Source organism: Lactuca serriola, chromosome 6, assembly GCF_051521515.1.
Source record: "Lactuca serriola cultivar US96UC23 chromosome 6, Lser_US96UC23_V15, whole genome shotgun sequence".
NCBI lineage: Eukaryota > Viridiplantae > Streptophyta > Magnoliopsida > Asterales > Asteraceae > Lactuca > Lactuca serriola.
In genome coordinates this window covers 177191022-177211505 of record NC_136413.1, presented here as the reverse complement: position 1 = coordinate 177211505, position 20484 = coordinate 177191022, and the positions used below count along the sequence as shown (strand labels likewise).

The 20484-nt window shown below is 38.8% G+C and overlaps 1 pseudogene; it reads right to left on the bottom strand.

Annotated features, from left to right (window-relative positions):
• Positions 1 to 16151: 16151 nt before the first annotated feature.
• On the bottom strand, positions 16152 to 18548 carry LOC145060434 (wall-associated receptor kinase 2 pseudogene; annotated as a pseudogene).
• Positions 18549 to 20484: the final 1936 nt, after the last annotated feature.

The window sequence follows — 20484 nt, the reverse complement described above, 5'->3', positions numbered from 1 at the left end:
GACATGGAAACTTCCAAGGGGGTCATCCATCCTGAAATTACTTGTGTATAGACACACTTGATAGGAAAGTTCTCATGGGATCTTTTATTCCCATGAATTTAAAAAGTGTTGTGAAAGGGAAGGTATATGCACACCTTATAATGCAATTCTACTTCATAATTGATGTGGGATTAGGGTCTCTCTCTCTCATTAACCCTCACTACAAGGTTCAACATCCCCTTCGAACACATTGATTCATGCCCAGTCTTTGATACCATATGTAACATCCCTTAAGGCACACACCACAAGGTTCAACGTCCTTGTCGTACGTGGTGACCCATGCCCATTCTCTAATACCATTTGTAACATCCCTTAAGGCATTACCACAATATGTCTGCTTTGGGACACCCAATATGAGAACTTCATAAAGGTAACCCACCTTGAATTGCTATCGACTAGGCATGTTTAACTGCAAAGTTCTCATGGTAATGTATGTAATCCTTCTTTGATTATCTAAGTCTCTACCATCTATAAACATCTTCAACTCTGATTTCTATAGTTAATTACTTAATTTATTCGAATATATAGTTAGATTCTTTTTTTAGAACACAAATCTAGTAATGTATTCTCACTTCTGTAGTGAATTTGAGTTCATGAAGCTTTAATGGAGGTTTCTAAACCTTATGAAACTTTTAGGGTATAAGAACTTCAACAAAGTGATAAACAATTTATACACAGAGAGTGTAATGCAAACAAAAGACAAGAACACATTCTTTTAACGTGGTTCGCACAATCAGAGTAACCAGCTACGTCCACAGACAAACAAGAGATGTGGATTTTATTGATATTATCGAATTTCTTGCATGGGTTACACAAATTCAAGTGATTTATTTATAGGTGCAAAATACCTAAAACCGCATATTTAGTTTGTCTAGCGGCTATTAGGTCAAAGAGTGAATCAAACTCCACAATTCAACATCTCTCAGTTGGAGTTGGAGGCCGATGGACAAATCTTTCACAAATACCTTAAGCTATGCATGATTAAATGATGTCTATAAGAAGATTTTAGGTATTGCCGAGAAGAAGTATGAACTGATGATTTCATTCACAAACAAACCGTATACATTTACAATTTACAGGGAGGAAAATCAGGAGAGAAGAAAGCTATCTAATAATGTCTATAACAAAAATAACCCCTACAATTAAGCTATGAAATATATGATTGAAATTTGAAAAAGATATACAACAATATTTGAGGCGGTGATATATCACTTAACATTCGGCCGCAAGATGGACAAGCTATTTGCGAGACCAATCTTGGAAACCAGAAGTTGAAAACGTGGATGCAGTAATGGCTTGGTAAGGGCATCAGCAAGTTGGCCATCACCCGATATGTGTGTAACCCGTAGAGATCCGTTTTGTACTATTTCACGAACAAAATGAAAATCCAATGCTAAATGCTTCATGCGAGAATGAAAAACTAGATTTGCAGAATATGTCGTGGCACTAAGATTGTCGCAATAGACGACACGAACTGTAGGTAATTTAAAGCCAAACTCAGATAAAAGATTAGTGAGCCATTGGACTTCTGTGGTAGTAGAGGCTACAACTCTAAATTCAACCTCAGTGGATGTGACAACCCGAAATTTTCATTCGTACAAACTCTAAAGTCAAACACTTCAATTAAAAGTCAATTACATTTCTGATAATTGTTAGCCAGTTTAAAGTCTGTTTGAGTGTTTTTAGTATTTATTCTTCAAACGAACGAATGAAAGGAAGTACTGTCTCGGGTCCTGGAGTAGCAAACCCACATTTAACACCCTAATAAAGAGTTCACGGCCAAACTTTTAGAGTTTGAGCCATAAACTCTCATATGGCCATGAACTCATGCCTTAGGCATGAGTTTACTCCCCATTTCCTTCATTCTCAACTTTCCACCTCAAGAACACTCCCTATTCTCTCTCAAGTAGCATCCCGTTCTTCACCCGATCTTCCGAAAACATAAGTGTTTCTCGACTTGATTTGTTGTTATAACCTAACATCTAGTTGTTATACATCATTTCATCCATTCATTATTGATTTTCACTTAGATCTTCAAGTGTTCTTCAAAACACCAAGAACACACACTAGTGTTCTTGGACCTTAAACACGAAATCAAGCTTCTATCTTGTAAGTACACTTGCCCTAGCTTCTTGTGAGATTAATATGAACTTTTTTACACTTGAAAATCGCAAGAAACATAAGATCAAAGGAGTTTACGGCCAAGGGATGTTCTTGGGCCGTAAACCCTTCTAAATGGGGTGTGACAGATTGGTATCAGAGCTTCGTTTATAGTGAATCTAGTATGTCAACCCATAAAAGATATACTAACTATAAAAACAATGGGATTAAAACTCTGACCAAGAGTCTATGCTTTTAAATAATAAAATATTTACTAAGTATACAATCCTGCATTCATACTAAAATCAGTTTCACAATGACAAATACAAAAGTATTACGATTGTTGAATATCACAAGTAATCTCGGGGATGTATGGTCAGTCCTGGGAGTGGCATAGCCTGATCAACAATGCTGGTCCGAGGAGTGATTAGCATATGCCCAAGAATGGTTGTGATATGACAACAAGTCTAAAAACTTACCAACACTACTACAATGAAAACACTAGAATAGAACATAAGTTTAAAAATACTATAAGAGTATTTCGTGTTACTATAATTACTTATCTGAGAACTAGAAAGGTCTCTATCAAGTAGGTCAATAGTCGTTAAGTGGATACGCTAAGGTTATATGAAATTTAGGTGTTATAGACTCAGAATCTGTGATCTTTGCTTTACTTCCTGTTCCTTGTTTGGTTGTGGATTTGGAGTTAGGGCCACTTATTCGAAGGTCTATCCTGCTTTGATTTCATATAACTGGTATACACTAAACAAATATTGACATAACTGATAAAGATCATCTTATAATTATCTTAAATAGTATGTCTATTTATATAAGATTCTTATACCCCTTTTCTCGCGTAGATATCATGGCTGGATTCCATCATCATGGCGAACCGTACTTTCGATACCACGACAATGCTGGATGGCTTGAAGAGGAGCCCGAAGATGAGCATCCAATTCCTTTGGATGATCACCTCACAGAAGGCTTCTCGTATGGTTCTGACTCCGAGCCTGAAGTCAACAACCTACCCCAAGAGGGTCAAGCCCCAAATCTCAACCCCTGACCTGCGTTTGAAGGTCCCACACCCTTGTGGACAACAAGCTTGAATCGCTAGAGCAATGAACAGGGTCAACCTTTACCCTACCACGGGGACCGCAACTTTTACAACATAAACGAGGGTGGCTCAGCTGACCGGGTCCTACCTATCATGGTCCACAGGATTGCTCGGAATATTGAGCAAGGTCGAGCAGCCATCGACCAAATCGTGGAAATTGATGCCAAATCTGGTGTCAACATAGTCCTCATCTGCCGTCTTGAAGAAGATATGGAAAGGACCAGGAGAACCAATGAGACTCTGCAACAACAACTGGCTGCCTCCTGAGCCGAAGTCATAGAACTTCGAGTTCGCCAGAGGGCTCATGAGCGACACCTTCAAGAAGTGGTTCGCCAACTGGCAGATCTGAGGATTCGCCCGAGGAATTCCCATCGCTGTTAGAAGATGTTTAGTACATCTTTTCTTTTGACTCAAGGAATAGCCTTCTTAACTATGCTTTATGAAGCTTTTGTCTGTAAAATATTCCTACTTTCCAAGTACTCTAACTAGGAATCTAAAAGTTGTCAACCTTTTCTCCTTATGGTATGATGTAAGACCTACTGTTAGGTCATTTTCCCCCAAACTTGTTACATCAATAATACCAGTAATATTGACAGTTATCTATTCTGTTGGAAAAATTTGTACGCTTGTGTTTCTCTACTCTTCTACTGTACTTCTATTTCAAAACATACACTCATTCAACTATTGGACTATGGCGATTTAGCCCATGGATCACTCTCACCATGCTCACAATTGATTCTAACCACCATGTACATCTTTCCTTTAAACTTATAGTTGAAGGATGCCTCATCGCAAATCAACAAGGCGTAATCCTCCGATTACTCCAACTCCAATACTACCACCTCCTCCGCAATTCGATGCAGCAGCTCTGAATGCTGCAGTGGCTGCGGCTGTTGCTACGGCCATGGCTCAATATCACTCCACTGATGCCAGCAGAGGTGGAACCCCTGTTAACTCTACTCAAGGTGAACTCCTTGTGCGCTCGAGAGAGTGCTCTTACAAGGACTTCACTAACTGTAAGCCAAAGCCCTTCAAAGGGACTGGCGGAGTCATTGCCCTCTCGCAATGGTTCGAAAAGACGGAGTCAATCTTCGAGATTTGCTCCTGCCCTGCCGCGAGCAAAGTGAAATTTTCTGCGTGCACCTTCGAAGAGAAAGCCCTGACATGGTGGAACAGCCATGTCAAGTCACTCACTCTGATAGTGGCAAACGACATGGGCTGGGAAACTATGAAAGACCTCATGATTGAGGAGTACTGCCCGAGGGGCGAGATCCAGAAGTTGGAACAGGAGCTGTGGAGCCTAACCATGAGGGGCTCCAACATAGTCGCGTATACCGCCATATTCAGTGAACTGGTGGCCCTCTGTCCCAACATGGTTCCCACTAAGGGAAAGAAAACCGAAAGGTACATCTGGGGGTTGGTGCCTCCGTATCAGGGAAATGTCTTATCTTCACACCGTGCTACCTTCGACAGCACCAAACAATTGGCACAACGACTCATCGATCATGGAGTCCAATCCCCATCGTCAACAATAACCCTGGCCATCTCAGAACCCTCCAAACCCGCTGACAACAAGTGGAAGTTCTGGGATGACAAGAAGAAACGGAAAGCTGCAAAAAAGCAGTAGATTGTGGTGGTTCATGCCGCGATAACACCCGCCGCTGCTGCTCTGGGGAAGCAGTACGCTGGAAGTTTTCCAAAGTGAAACAAATTCAACTTCCACCACAACGGCCCCTGCCGGGAAATGCAGTGCTCGAACTGCAACAAGAAAGGACACACTGTCCGTTTCTGCAAATCTCCAGCAAGGCCGATCACCCAAGTTCCCGGCGCTGGCATGGGCTAGGCTTGCTATGGATGTGGCGAGGTGGGCCACTATAAAAGGGACTGCCCCAAAGCAAGAAATGCTGGTGGAGCGGGAAGATTTCTAGCTATAGGCCATGGGGAAGCAGTTGCTGACCCTATGGTGGTGACTGGTACGTTTCTCCTTGAAAACTCTTATGCATGCATACTGTTTGATAGTGGAGCGGAGAAAAGCTTCGTAAATCATAAATTTGCTCGCCTACTTAAACAAAAACCACGCTCATTTAAGGAACCATTCACTGTAGAAATGGCTAATGGGAAAACTGAGAGCACTAGCAGTATATACGTAGGATGTACTCTAACTCTAGATAGCCATTCATTTCCAATCGACCTCATGCCGGTCTCAATTAAAAGCTTCGACGTCATCATCGGCATGGATTGGTTGAGTCTTCATCGTGCTGACATTATGTGTTACGAAAAGGCTGTACGCCTTAATCTTCCGTCTAACGAAACTCTCATTATCTATGGCGACAAACCCGGTACGAGTCTTCGTATCATCTCAAGTATTCAAGCACAAAAGTATCTACGTAAGGAATATCGTGCATTCCTTGCTCACGTTGTCGATATGAGCCTAGAAACGAAAGAACTAAAGAACATTCCGGTAGTGAGCAACTTTCCTGACATCTTTCCAGAAGAACTACCAAGATTACCTCCACAACGACAAGTCGAGTTCAGAATCGACTTGGTCCCAGGAGCTACCCTAGTAGCCAAATCTCCCTACCGATTAGTACCAGCTGAGATGTAGGAACTTTCTGGTCAATTTAACGAACCACTCAATAAGGGATTTATTAGACCCAGCTTCTCACCCTGGGGAGCACCGGTCTTGTTCGTTAAGAAGAAAGACGAATCATTCCGTATGTGTATTGACCACAGAGAACTCAACAAACTGACGGTCAAAAATCGTTACCCATGGCCTCGCATAGACGTTTTATTTGACCAACCGCAAGGAGCGAGTTACTTTTCCAAGATTGATCTAAGATCCGGATATCACCAGTTACGAGTGCTGGAGGAGGATGTTCCGAAAACAGCCTTCCAAACTCGTTACGGACACTACGAGTACGTGGTGATGCCATTCAGATTGACCAATGCGCCTGCAGTATTCATGGACTTAATGAATATAGTATGTCGTCCTTACTTGGATCAGTTCGTTATCGTCTTCATTGACGACATACTGATCTACTCTCGAAGTAAGGAGGAACATGGCGATCACCTGCGACAAGTTCTAGGAACTTTACGATCGGAGAAGCTTTATGCGAAGTTCTCTAAATGAAAATTTTGGATCTGAAGAGTCGAATTCTTAGGACACGTGGTTAGTCAAGAAGGAATCCACGTGGACCCATCCAAAATTAAAGCCATTGAGAACTGGTCAGCACCGAAGACACCTACATAAATTCGTCAATTTCTAGGTCTCGCTAGCTACTACCGCAGGTTCATACAGAACTTCTCCCAGATTGCGAAACCTCTTACTACACTGACCCAGAAAGGCGTGACCTTTGACTGGGAAGAGAAACAAGAAAAAGTGTTTCAAACGCTGAAGCGAGCCTTATGCACCGCACCGATACTATCCCTCCCTGAAGGGATATAAGACTTCGTTGTATACTGCGATGCATCCAACCAAGGGCTCGGTTGTGTTCTGATGCAATGGGGTAAGGTCATCGCCTATGCCTCGAGACAGCTAAAGACACACGAAGTCAACTACACCACACACGATCTTGAGCTGGGGGCAGTTGTCTTTGTCCTGAAGATCTGGAGGCATTACCTGTATGGCACGAAAAGCACCATCTTTACAGACCACAAGATTTTACAACACATATTCGATCAGAAGGAGCTCAACATGAGACAACGACGGTGGGTCGAGCTACTCAATGACTACGAATGCGAAATTCGTTATCAACCGGGTAAAGCCAACGTAGTAGCAGACGCCCTAAGTCGGAAAGAATATTTTGGTCGAAGGGTCAAATCGTTGACAATGACTATCCATTCACACTTGTCTACACAAATTCAGGTGGCTCAACTTGAAGCCTTGAAACCTGAAAACGTGGCAGGTGAATCCCTTAGAGGAATGGATAAGAATTTAGAAGCCAAGGGTGGCGGAGCCTTATATTTCATGGACCGGATCTGGACACCGAAACACGGTGGCCTCCGAGACTTGGTCATGACCGAGGCACACAACACTCGATATTCTGTCCACCTAGGTTCAGATAAGATGTATCTGGATCTTAAAAAGTTATACTGGTGGCCTAACATAAAAGCAGAAATTGCTACCTTCGTGAGTAAATGCCTTACTTGCGCAAAGGTTAAGGTCGAATACCAGAAACCCTCTGGCTTACTACAACAACCAGAGATACCAGAATGGAAGTGGGAGCGGATCACTATGGATTTCATAACCAAGTTGCCCAAGACAACGGGTGGACTTGATACCATATGGGTCATTGTCGATAGATTGACCAAGTCTGCACACTTCTTGCCGATCAAGGAAACTGACAAGATGGAGAAGCTTACGAGAACATACATTAGGGAAATCGTACGACTGCATGGTGTTCCTATATCCATTATCTATGATAGAGATAGTAGGTTCACTTCAAGGTTCTGGCACTCGCTACAAAGTTCCTTGGGGACGAGGCTGGACATGAGTACAACATACCACCCACAGACCGACGAACAAAGTGAGAGGAATATCCAAACACTGGAAGATATGTTGAGAGCCTGTGTGATCAACTTTGGAAAGGCATGGGATACTCACTTACCCCTTGTCGAATTTTCCTACAATAATAGTTATCACACGAGCATTAAGGCTGCTTCATTTGAAGCCCTCTATGGCCGGAAGTGCAAATACCCTATGTGCTGGACTGAGGTGGGTGACACCCAGTTAGCTAAAGGACGAGTTCCTGACAGCACTCTCACAGGCCCGAAAATCATTCGAGAAACGACAGAGAAGATCATTCAGATTTGTGAACGATTGAAAGCCTCTAGAGACCGACAGAAAAGCTACGCAGACAAGCGAAGGAAACCTTTGGAATTCTAGGTGGGAGACCGAGTCCTTTTGAAAGTCTCACCCTGGAAGGGCTTGATACGTTTTGGTAAGCGTGGGAAGCTCAATCCAAGATACATAGGTCCTTTCGAGATTCTCGCTAGAATCGGCCCTGTAGCTTACAAATTCAATCTACCCAACGAACTCAGTAACATACATTCTACATTCCACGTCTCGAACTTGAAAAAGTGTCTGTCCGATGAGACTCTTGTAATCCCACTCGACGAGATCGAGATCAACGAGAGCCTCAACTTCGTGGAAGAAACTGTAGAGATCATGGACCTTGAGGTCAAACAGACGAAGCAAAGCCGCATCCCAATAGTGAAGGTTTGCTGGAACACCAAGTGAGGACCAGAATTCACATGGGAGTGTGAGGATAAAATAAAATTAAAATATCCTCATCTATTCGCTTAGTTATTTGTAACTACTTAATTTGCTTAAACTCTAATTTCGGGACGAAATTCCCTTTAACGGGGGGATGATGTGACAACCCGGAATTTTCATTCGTACAAACTCTAAAGTCAAGCACTTCAATTAAAATTCAATTACATTTCTGATAATTGTTAGCTAGTTTAAAGTCCGTTTGAGTGTTTTTAGTATTTATTCTTCAAACGAATGAATGAAAGGAAGCACTGTCTCGGGTCTTGGAGTAGCAAACCCACATTTAACACCCTAATAAAAAGTTCACGGCCAAACTTTTAGAGTTTGGGCCGTAAAATCTCACATGGACATGAACTCATGCCTTAGGAATGAGTTTACTCCCCATTTCCTTCATTCTCAACCTTCTACCTTAAGAACACTCCCCATTCTCTCTCAAGTAGCATCCCGTTCTTCACCCGATCTTCCGAAAACGTAAGAGTTTCTCGACTTGATTTGTTATTATAACCTAATATCTAGTAGTTATACATCATTTCATCCATTCATTATTGATTTTCACTTAGATCTTCAAGTGTTCTTCAAAACACCAAGAACACACACTAGTGTTCTTGGACCTTAAACACCAAATCAAGCTTTTATCTTGTAAGTACACTTGCCATAGCTTCTTGTGTGCTTAATATGAACTTGTTTACACTTGAAAATCACCAAGAAGCATAAGATCAAAGGATTTTACAGCCAAGGGATGTTCTTGGGCCGTAAACCCTTCTAAATGGGGTGTGACAGATATGTTCTTGGGCCGTAAACCCTTCTAAATGGGGTTAAATGGACCCTAGTCCCTTCCTAAGCCTAGGATACTAGTCTTGATCCTTCTTAGAAGTTTTTAAGACCTAAAACAACAATCAAAACATGTTCCCATAAGAGTTTACGACCGTAAACACATAAGGGTATGGTCCTTAGGCCGTAAACTCTACAAAGTAGTGATATTGTGACCCTAATGCTTTCCTAAGGCTTGGACGTGATCATCGGATACTCAATCATGAATTATAAGACCTCAAAGCACAAAATGGAACTTAGTACCATGAGTTTACGACCATAAACTCATGGGGAAATGACCATGGATCGTAAACTCCATAAGGAGTGGTTCTTGGGCCATAAACTCCAATGCCATGCCATACAACCCTTTGGTACCTATAACACTTGAATCAAAGTGTTTCCATGTCCTAGGGTGTCTTAACTTGGATAATTAGTTGTTAAATGACTAATTAGACACATATATGTTTTATTATATATTAACTAGGATCATTGTGTGTGTTCAAGTCTTCACTTGACACCTAGCACCTTGTCCAACACTTCCGTACAATCCACTCACTACAGGTGATTTTATACCCCTTAATTAACCTTTGAAATGTTTTTATGGGGGGGGGGGGGGACACAAGTTGAATCATGTTAGTTATTAGATCAATCACATGTGATTAATAACTAGCATACAAATGGACTTTCTATATTTTAAACTGTTTTACCACACAAATGACTTCAAACTGCTTATCAAACTATTTTATATGTTAAACTTCTATCAAATTCACTTTTGTATACTAAACCTTTCTTTTACAGTTTTCAAACTTATATATTGTTAAAACCATGTCTACTACATATATAGTTATATAATTAAGGATTGAAGGACTTAGGACTGATAACTCACTTTACTTCCTGTTCCTCGTTTGGTTGTGGACTTAAAGTACCCGGTTGTTTGTCCGAGTGTCGTTGAATCCTTATTTGTATTATGTATATACGTATAGATATAAAGACTTTTATCTCAGTTCAGTACACTCAATCATACAAACAAGTTTACTAATAAACTATAATAGGTATAGTTTAGGGTTATACTACTTACTACTTCTAGTCCAATGAAGCATACACGAGTAAGTTCATTCATGAGTCATTACTTACTACTATGAGAACTTATACAACTATACTATGATGAGAATATATACAACTATACTATGATGAGAACATATACAACGATACTATGATGAGAAACAATACATTCATTACACAAATACATACATTACATATACAAGTATACTATAACATAAATGTGATCCACTATATCGGAGCATGCCTTCATTGTCATGGCCCGAGTTGTAACCAGAATCTCCTGGAGGGAGACCATGAGTTTGCGTATAGATCTATACTGGATTGACTATCCTACACCTTACTGCTAGTTACAGTGGGACTGGCAGGTCTTTGGGAGCCAAATGTCATACCTTTTGACGACTTACATTGTCGTGTTCATAGTCGATAGTATGGTACAATTAATCACATAATACCTTGATATAAATCTGGTTTAAGGTAGTTAGTACAACAGTAGTTCCTATAATACAACACTACAATACTACATTAATTTACCCTTTACATTTATTTGGTGATCACTTCACTTAAACATTAATGTACAAACTATATTTTGATAATGATAGTTACACTTGGGAAAATTACACACTTTTACAAGAAACCAACATACAAAACAATTGTGCCTTGGTAGAAGGCTACTTTTAGTAGAAAATATAGGATTTTCTAGGAGTTACAAACTTTTACAAACACTTACAAACATATACATACTTTTACTACAAAAGTTTACAAATTCGTACTTCAAACACCGTTTCAAACATTTTGATACAAACATAGACACTAAATACTTATGAACTCACCAACTTTAATGCTATAAACTCTTTCAAAATAACTTGTATTCTTAGGTCATCAGTAGACAGATACCGATGCCAGCTTTTGAGAAGATGGAGCGCGTACAAGACTCATCTTATATTTTGATTCATATTTTGGTGTCTTATATACTACAGAACATACTTGTATTAAAATTATATATTTAATGCAATGGATGATGTTGTTTACTTGTTTACTATTATACTGTGTTGTGATACTTTACATGACGTCCTCCGCCCAGAACGTTTCCGCCGTTCTTGGTTTTGGGGTGTGACAGTGGAGCTATGGGCTAAAGTAGTTTGTCGTTTGGAGCTCCAAGCAATAGGGTTAGATCCAAGGAAAACGACATAACCAGTTGTGCTACGATAATTATCTTTGTCTCCTGCCCAGTCTGCATTAGTAAAAGCATGTAAAGTGAGAGGAGAGTGTTTTCGCAACATCAAACCTTTAGATCATAATGTACCCTGTAGATATCTTAGGAGTCTTTTTAAAGCTGTCCAATGTTGATATGTTGGAGCATGCATAAATTGAGACAACTTGTTGACTGTGAATGAAATGTCGAGACGGGTAAGAGATAAGTATTGCAAGGCACCGATGATAGACTGGTATTCTGTAGGAGAAGGATGTGTGGGAGCACCATGTAGTGTTAGTATTTCAGAGCAAGTAATAGGGGTGGTAATTGGCTTACAGTCACTCATATTTTCCTTTCTAAGAATATCAGAAATGTATTTCTTTTGAGAGAAAATAAGACCTTGTGAATGGGGAAGTATTTCAATGCCGAGAAAATAGGTGAGAGATCCAAGGTCTTTTAAGGAGAACTTTTTTGATAAAAGCTGGATAAAGCGATGAACCAAGGAAGTGGAAGGACCGGTGATGATAATGTCATCAACGTATACAAGGATATAGATGGGAGTGGAATCCACGATGTAAGTGAAAAGAGAGGAGTCAGAAATCGTGGGTTTGAAACCATGAGAGACAAGAAAAGATTTTAGTTCATCATACCATGCATGTGAGGCTTGTTTGAGTCCATAAATAGCTTTGTTTAATTTACATACATGATTTGGGAAGGCCGGATCAACGAAACCAGGAGGTTGAGCCATAAAGACATCCTCATTGAGGGTGCCTTGAAGAAAGGCATTGTTGATATCTAATTGATTAAGAACCCATCCCTGTGAGACGACAAGGGTGAGAACAAGACGAAGTGTTTCCGGTTGAAGGACCGGGCTGAAGGTTTTGAGATAGTTAATGCCGGGTCTTTGGGTGAATCCTTTGGCCACGAGTCGGGCTTTTAAGCGGTCTATAGATCCATCCGGTTTGTATTTAGTTCTATAAACCCACTTGGAGCCCACAAGATTAGGAGCAATTGTAGAGGGGACGAGAGTCCATGTATTATTTCTTTTTAATGCATCAAATTCAAGTTGCATGACATGGCGCCACAAGGGATGCTTGAGAGCATGAGAGATGGTGGGTGGTTCGTCATAGGCAGTGAGGGTGGTGTTGTAGAGTTAGAAATCAGAGTTATGGTACTTGGGATTAGGTTTGGGGTTGGATCTAGTATTTGGTTTGGGTGAGGGAGGGATATGATCTGTAGCGTTTGGAATAGATGTTTGTGAGGAGTCAGTGGATGAGGTAGGGTGTAGGTTAGATGGTGGTGTAGAGGAATTAATTTGAGATGCATTTGCAGGGGAGGAAGAAGAATGGTGAGATTGTATTGGTTGCATGAAAAGTTGTGGATTGGGTGATGGGTTTTGTGGAGATGAAATGGTTATTGAAAATGGTATCCAAGCATCATAATCAGTGGGGTGAGAAGGAGTGGTGGATGAGGTGAGTTGTGAGAAAAGGAAAATATTTTCAACAAAGGTCACATGTCTGGAGGTAAAAATTTTATAAGTTGTCGGGTCAAGTGAGTAGTAGGCACTTTGTGTGGAGGAATAGCCAACAAATATACAAGGTTGTGACCGCTGGTGAAGTTTGTGAGGTGAATAAGGACGTAACCAGGGATAACACAAACATCCAAAGCTACGAAGTTTATGGTAGTTTGGTTGTTTGTTAAATAAAGAGAGGAAAGGTGAAGAATTGTGTAAGGTTGAGGTTGGGAGTTGATTTATCAAATATACAGCTGTTGTAAAAGCAAATGGCCAAAAGGTGACCGGTAGTTTGGCATGAGATAGTAGTGCCAATCCGGTTTCAACGATATGTCGATGTCTTCGTTCGACATATCCATTGTGTTTGGGTGTGTGTGGTGGTGATGTAAGATGAGAGATACCATAGGAAGAGAGATGAGATGAAAGTTTGGTGTATTCTCCCCCATTTTCGGAGAAGAATTGTTTAATTTTGCGATTAAAATAGTTTTCAACCGGTCGTTGAAAAAGAATAAAAGTAGAGAGTGAGTCCGATTTGTTTTTGATGGGATAAAGCCAAATGTATTTTGTGTAGTGGTCAACAAAAATGATGCAATATTTATAATTATCAAATGAAGTGACTGGGGAGCACCAAACATCAGAAAATATTAGATCAAGTGGAGAGTTGGATGTAAGAGAAGATTGAGAAAAAGGTAGTTTATGACTTTTATTCACTTGGCAAACATTACAATTATCATGAACATTGGAATGGAAAGAAACAAGAGATGAAAAGAGCTTGAAAACTTTATTATGGGGATGTCTAAGCTTGTGATGCCATGTGGTAGAATCAGTTTGTTGCATGGTGAAGGCAGCCGGTGAAGATGACAAATTTCATGAGCGAAGCTCATACATGCCTTTGGTTGCCGTTCCATTGAGGATTTGGAGTTTGGTTGCTCGATTCTTAAGAACAAAAACAGAAGAATAGAACTTTATGAGAAAATTGTTGTCAAGACACATACGTGATATGGAAATTATGTTTTTAGATAAAGATGGAACACATAATATATTTTTAAGAAGGATTGGTGTGTGTAAAGTATGGAGTAAAAGGGAACCAATATGAGTAATGGGAAGACAAGAACCATCACCTATTACAAGCTCTTCCATACCATCATACGGTGCATGAAGGGAAAGGTTGTTCAGATTGGTGGTAACATGGTGTGATGCTCCACTGTCAAAAATCCAACTGAAGTGCTCCGGGTTAGTTTTGAGGTTCATGGTGTTGACCTGTGCGCCCTTTGCCTGCATATTGCGAGTGAATGGTGGAATAGTAACATTTGGATGTACCTTTTTGAAGGTTGGGCAGTTTGTAAGAGAATGACCATGTTGATAGCACCATTGGCACTTTCCAAGAAAGGGTTTGTTTCCTGTAGCTGTGTTGGATGTGGGAAGAATACCCAGATTATGCACGGCTTGCCGATAAGCATTCATATTGTTTCCCTTTGAAGAATTGTGTTATTTTTGGTTCCACGTTTTGAGTCCAGGTCCATTGCGATTAGACTGTTGAACGTGAAAGACCGATGCCGGTTGATGGATTCCTGTGACAACAGCTTGTTGGGCGATTGATAACTTGTGGTTAATCAATTTCTCATGTAACTCATCGAAAGAAAGGGTGTCTCGTGTGTGAACCGCATCAAGAATCGGTTTATAAGTTGTTTGATCGATACCATTCAGGATGATGTCGACGACATCTTCATCATCCATTTTCTTTCCGAGTATTGCGAGCTCATCAGTAACTGTTTTGATTTGCTGCATGTACTCCGTTATTGATTGAGTAGGAGTTTTTGTTGTTTCCTTCAACCGATGTTTCAATTGTTTAATGTGTCCTCGACTTGGAGAGGTATAAGTTTTGGCAAGAATCTGCCAAGCTTCATGTGAAGATGCTGCTCCTGTAATGAGAGGCACACTTTGAGGAGAGAGACTACCTACCAGTGCACCGAATAATAGCCTGTCTTGCCTGAACCATTGGGAATATCCAGGTTCTGGAGTTTTCGAACCATCTTCAGCAGTGACAGGTTTTGGGGGTGGGTGAGATCCGTCTATGAACTTGAATAAGTCTAATCCACAGGGTAGTGCTTCTACTTGTGTCTTCCAGGCTAAATAATTCAGAGATGTGAGTTTTTGGGTAGCGGGGAAAGTGACGACTGTTAAGTCTTTCATAGATGGGTTGATCAAGAAAGATGTTGTTTCAGACATGTTTTTGGTTGAAGCAGATTGTGAAGGAGATGATGATTGGGATGAATTTTGTGATGAGGTGTTTGAGCCTTGCTCTGATATCATAAGAAGATTTTAGGTATTGTAGAGAAGAAGTATGAATTGTTGATTTCATTTACAAACAAACCGTATACATATACAATTTATAGGGAGGAAAATCAGGAGAGAAAAAAGCTATCTAATAATGTCTATAACAAAAATAACCCCTACAATTAAGCTATGAAATATATGATTGAAATTTGAAAAAGATATACAACAATATTTGAGGAGGTGATATATCACTTAACAGTCTATACGGTCTAGATGTGATTTAGATTTAGATTTTGCTATCTTAATTGCAAATAATATGTAGAAAACAAGTGTAGAAGTCATTGATAGAGTTTGAAGTTGGAAAATGAAGTTTATCAAAGTTTGAAGCTACAGTGGTGTTACGTTGACGTTCAATGGATATGAAGTTCAGTGACCGTTGAATTATTTATTAAACTTTTATAGAGTTTAATGCATTAGATGGAAAAAAAATAATAAAATTGTATGAAAAAGGAATGATAATGTGGCAATCATTTACACTGTACAATTCAATGCATTGTGGATGCCCTAATATATTGAAACTAAAAATTTAACAAAGTAACAAATAACCATAAATAAATAAAACACCTCTAACACAAGACATTATTGGATACAGGAGGTATACTACAACAAACTGGTTAGATTTGCTTAAAATAGCACTGTTTGCATATAAGAGAGTGAGTGAAGGACGACCTACGACTTCTATGAACCTTGTGCATGTGGGTTGCCATGTTGATCAATCAAACAAGAGAAGGTCGTCAAGTTCAGCGGAAATGATTTTCTTGGACATTATGATAGAACTCTTCAAAAAAGATTGTTTAAGTTCGTCAAGCTCCTCTTTCACTTCTACCATGTTAGGCCTTTTCCTCCCCTCTAGTTCAACACAATCTTTGGCTAGTCGAGCAAAACATCTAATATGCTCATTGAGCCCATCTTTCTTCACTTTATCATCAAGAATCTGAAGCAAGTGGCCCCTTTCTAATGAAGAAATGAAATACGTTGCCAGACCCAAGTCACTTTCAGTTCTATCATGTGAAAAGACCTTTCTACCTGTAAGCAGCTCCACAAGAACCATGCCAAAACTATAAACATCACTCTTCTCTGTCAAAATTCCTGATCGAAAGTACTCTGGATCTATGTATCCAAGTGTCCCATGCACCAATGTCTGTAAGTGAGTCTCATCAACTGGAATGAACCTTGAGATTCCAAAATCAGACACTTTGGCAGTGTAGTCGTCAGTCAAAAGTATGTTTAAAGATTTAATATCTCTATGAACGATTTGTGTAGTTGAATGTATATGAGCAAGGGCTTCAGCAGTATGTGTGGCGATGTTTAGGCGTCTTTCAAAACTCATTGAAGATAAGTAGTCTTGTTCATGAAGGTGGTGGAAGATAGTTTTGTTGGTTACAAACTCATAAATCAAGAGAGGAGTTTGTGTCTCTAAACAACAACCCAAAAGTTTGACAACATTTGGATGACTAATTTCTGATAGAATAATCACCTCATTTATAAACTGCTCGATCTGACTCTCATCAATTGACTTAGCTTTCTTGATAGCAACCATTGTTTTATCTGCTAGTGTACCTTTATAAACTGTTCCATAACCTCCTTGACCTACGATATTGGTTTTGTGGAAGTTATTGGTTGCCTTTTCAAGATCTTTTGCTGAAAAAATCTTTGCCATATGGGAGGATAATCGTTTAGATTCGAATAGCACTTTCTGCAATATCAACCCCCCGTTTTTCTTGAAGAATATCTCCCTTCTCTTCATAATCTTCCTTTGTTTGAGTCCCCAGTATATTATAAATGTAAACACCAATGAAGCTGCAGTGCCCATGCTAACGCCTGTCGATTAATTAATAGAATCCCCATACGAACATATGAATTGTGTCAAAAAACAGTTATATATATATAGAGAGAGAGGCGATTCTTCCACTGATTTTATAAATAATGATGTTATGTGAAAAAGCTGTTCTAACTCATCACTCACCCCAATAGACTGAATTTCCGTCAGCTTGTAAATCATTATTAGAGCAACCATCACCACCCTTTCGACCATCCCCGTGTTGCCCTAACGGGCATGAACAGCTGTAGCTCCCATTTGTGTTACCACAGCCATATATACAATCATGTAACTGAGGTCCTTCGCACTCATTGATATCTGAAAGAATATCACAGATTATCGTGATGAAAATCTTGTATTTATTGAAATCTGTTGATGTTAGTAATTAAAGTGTTTACTATATATACCTTGACAACCGTTTGGGAGATATGGGTTACCCTGGTATCCTTGAGCACACTGACAACGATACCCATTGTAGCTTCGATTGGATTCAATCAAGGTATCAACGCATACGCTATTCTCTTTGCAACCATAACTCGAAATGTTCTTTTGAGCTTCTTCACAAGTTGTGTACCCAATCGACCATTCAAGAACCACCGGAAAAGACCGATTGTGCAAACGATCAAGATCGGTTTTATGAAACGTGTAATTACCTTTCTCAACAATAAACCCGAACGTACAGTTATTGAAACTCCAGCTCCCTACGTTCTCCCTTCGTGTGTTGCTTTGTGCATGGATTCGAAATCTTGTGAGGTTATAAGGAAGTGGAACTTGGCTGCAACCCAAACCTAAACACGAACCATTGGTTAGCTTATCGCAACCAGTCATTGATAGACATCCAGTATAGTAACCTTCACCCTTTAAGGTCTTGATGTTGACTCTTGAGTCGCATCCAACTGCAGTTAAGAGGTTCAGTGTACTCGAGACTTGGAATCTTGACAACTTTATTCTGGGTTCTGATACGCTGGTTATTCCATGAGTTTTGTTGTAGCAACGATAGCCCATCGGCAACATGCCACGCATATAGCCATCGTTAAGTGATATACTTAACAGTTTGAATTTGGTGTTGGAGACACTTAGTGTCTCACAATTTACCTGATATTCTATGCTCATGTAGCATCCTTCTGTAGTCCCAAAAGGATACGGAATCGTGATATTCCCACATTTAACAGGGCAGCCAGGAAGAGATAGAGCTACTTCGGATGCTGCTTTCGTTGTTGATTGTATTACAATCAGTATTGTGAAAGTCCGAAGTAGTTTAAGAAAAGCAATTCCCTCTGATTTTTTCATCTAAATTGACTTGGAATCTTCAGTCAGTAGACCAACAGAAGCAGTAATTAAGCTCGACATATATATAATAAACAAGAAGTAAATGTAACAGTCACTGAAAATCGATCACTTCACTAGTCATATATGTATCTATCTATATATCCTCTCTAAATTAATCATATTTTTATCTTCTGAACTTGTGCTTGTATATCCATCTTTATATATGTTCATTGTGTTTCACGTTGATATATATAAAAACAGCTTGGAGCAACAAGATCTAATATTATCGACCGATATGACGATCACAACCACATAGAGATAATGATAGAACCGATGTTAAATGAACGTTTTGTAGTTTTATTTTAGTTCGAACACTGTTAATTAACTTTTTATTACCTTGGAATATCCTGAAACAACGATGGATTCGGCAGTTGTTTATGTGCTTTTGTATATGGATGTATTATTTCATGTTTTATCGAGTGTCCGCAAGCCTTTTAACGAACGTTTACGTAACTTTGAATCGGTCAATTAACCAAGAATATGAACCATTACTTGGAAAGTGCCAAACTAGTACATCAAAATTTGGCAAAAACTACCCATTTTATCTCTCATCACGTTTTCATAACTTTTTAGCCAATATGTTCAACTTTGTTATTAACAATAATTTATGTTTTAAAGATTGTATATAATATACCAATAAATAGTTTTTTCATTAATAACAATTTATGTTTAAAAGATTGTTTAATATACCAATATGTATATAACAAAAAATTGTTAGCTTACAAATTATTTTCCTTTGCTAAATGCTTCTCTTTAACTGGGTAAATAATTTGGCAATCGTACAAGACAACTAAAATTATTAAAAACAATTTGTTATCTTTAGGTATTTTACAGAAATAAATGTGGGAAATTCCACCTCCTTTTCTTAAAAAAAAAGTTTAATATATTTATCAGTTTATTTAAGAATAATTTGGTAATTGGTGCACTTTGATCTACATCTGGTTGCTATGTGCACCTTGGCACTAATTAACATACTTTTTTTTTTTTTTTTTTTTTTTTTTTTTTTTTTTTTTTTTTCTCTGTCCTCTTAACATTTATAATACATTTATAATGCATAATTTAAATGAGAGAGTTGAAAAAGATAAGATTTATGGAATAAACTTTATCATTGTAAAATGTTAAATGCTATGGTGATATTAAATAGTTATAAAGTTTAATGCTTATTGAATTTTTAATGGAAACATGAAGGTTTATAATAAGTGTTTCTTTTAAATACTTCTCACTATACAACTATCGTGTCTACTTACGGAATTCAATCCAGTCTAAGGTGATGTTTGTTTTGGAAGTGGTTAAATGTATTTTGTCTTTTTTCAAGTTTGCGGAAGAAGACGTGCACTTGCGAAACGTTTACCCTCTAGAAGGGAAAAATGCTCAAAAAATATTTTTGTAGAAAAACAAACGAGGCCTAAATGTTCAAACTCTTTCCCACATACAAATTAGGTATGAGCACAGTACGGTTCGGTGTGATTATTGGTCAAAACCTCACCATTAACCGCAAATGCGGTTAATCCATTTTAAAAACTGCTTGGTGCGGTTATTTTTGCGGTGCAGTTAGACGGTTATTTTTGCGGTGCGATGTTGTTTTTTTTGTGTTTCAGTTATTAGCCGCATTGATTTTGCCCGGTTATTTTGTGTGGTTTTAACCATATTTTAGAGTTCAGACAGTTTTAAGAGTTTAAATATATTATTTGTAATAATAAAAACAATAAGTTATAAAATAATTAACTTAAATTACAAACAACTAATATCTTAAAAATGTTAAATCATTAGTAATTAACAATAAATATCTTAAAATTGTCAAATTTCACAATTTTCCAAAGTTAAAAATAAGAAAAGTCAACATTTTTGTCTTCTAGAATTTTATCGTGTTTTCATCAATGAAACTTGTCTTCTTTTT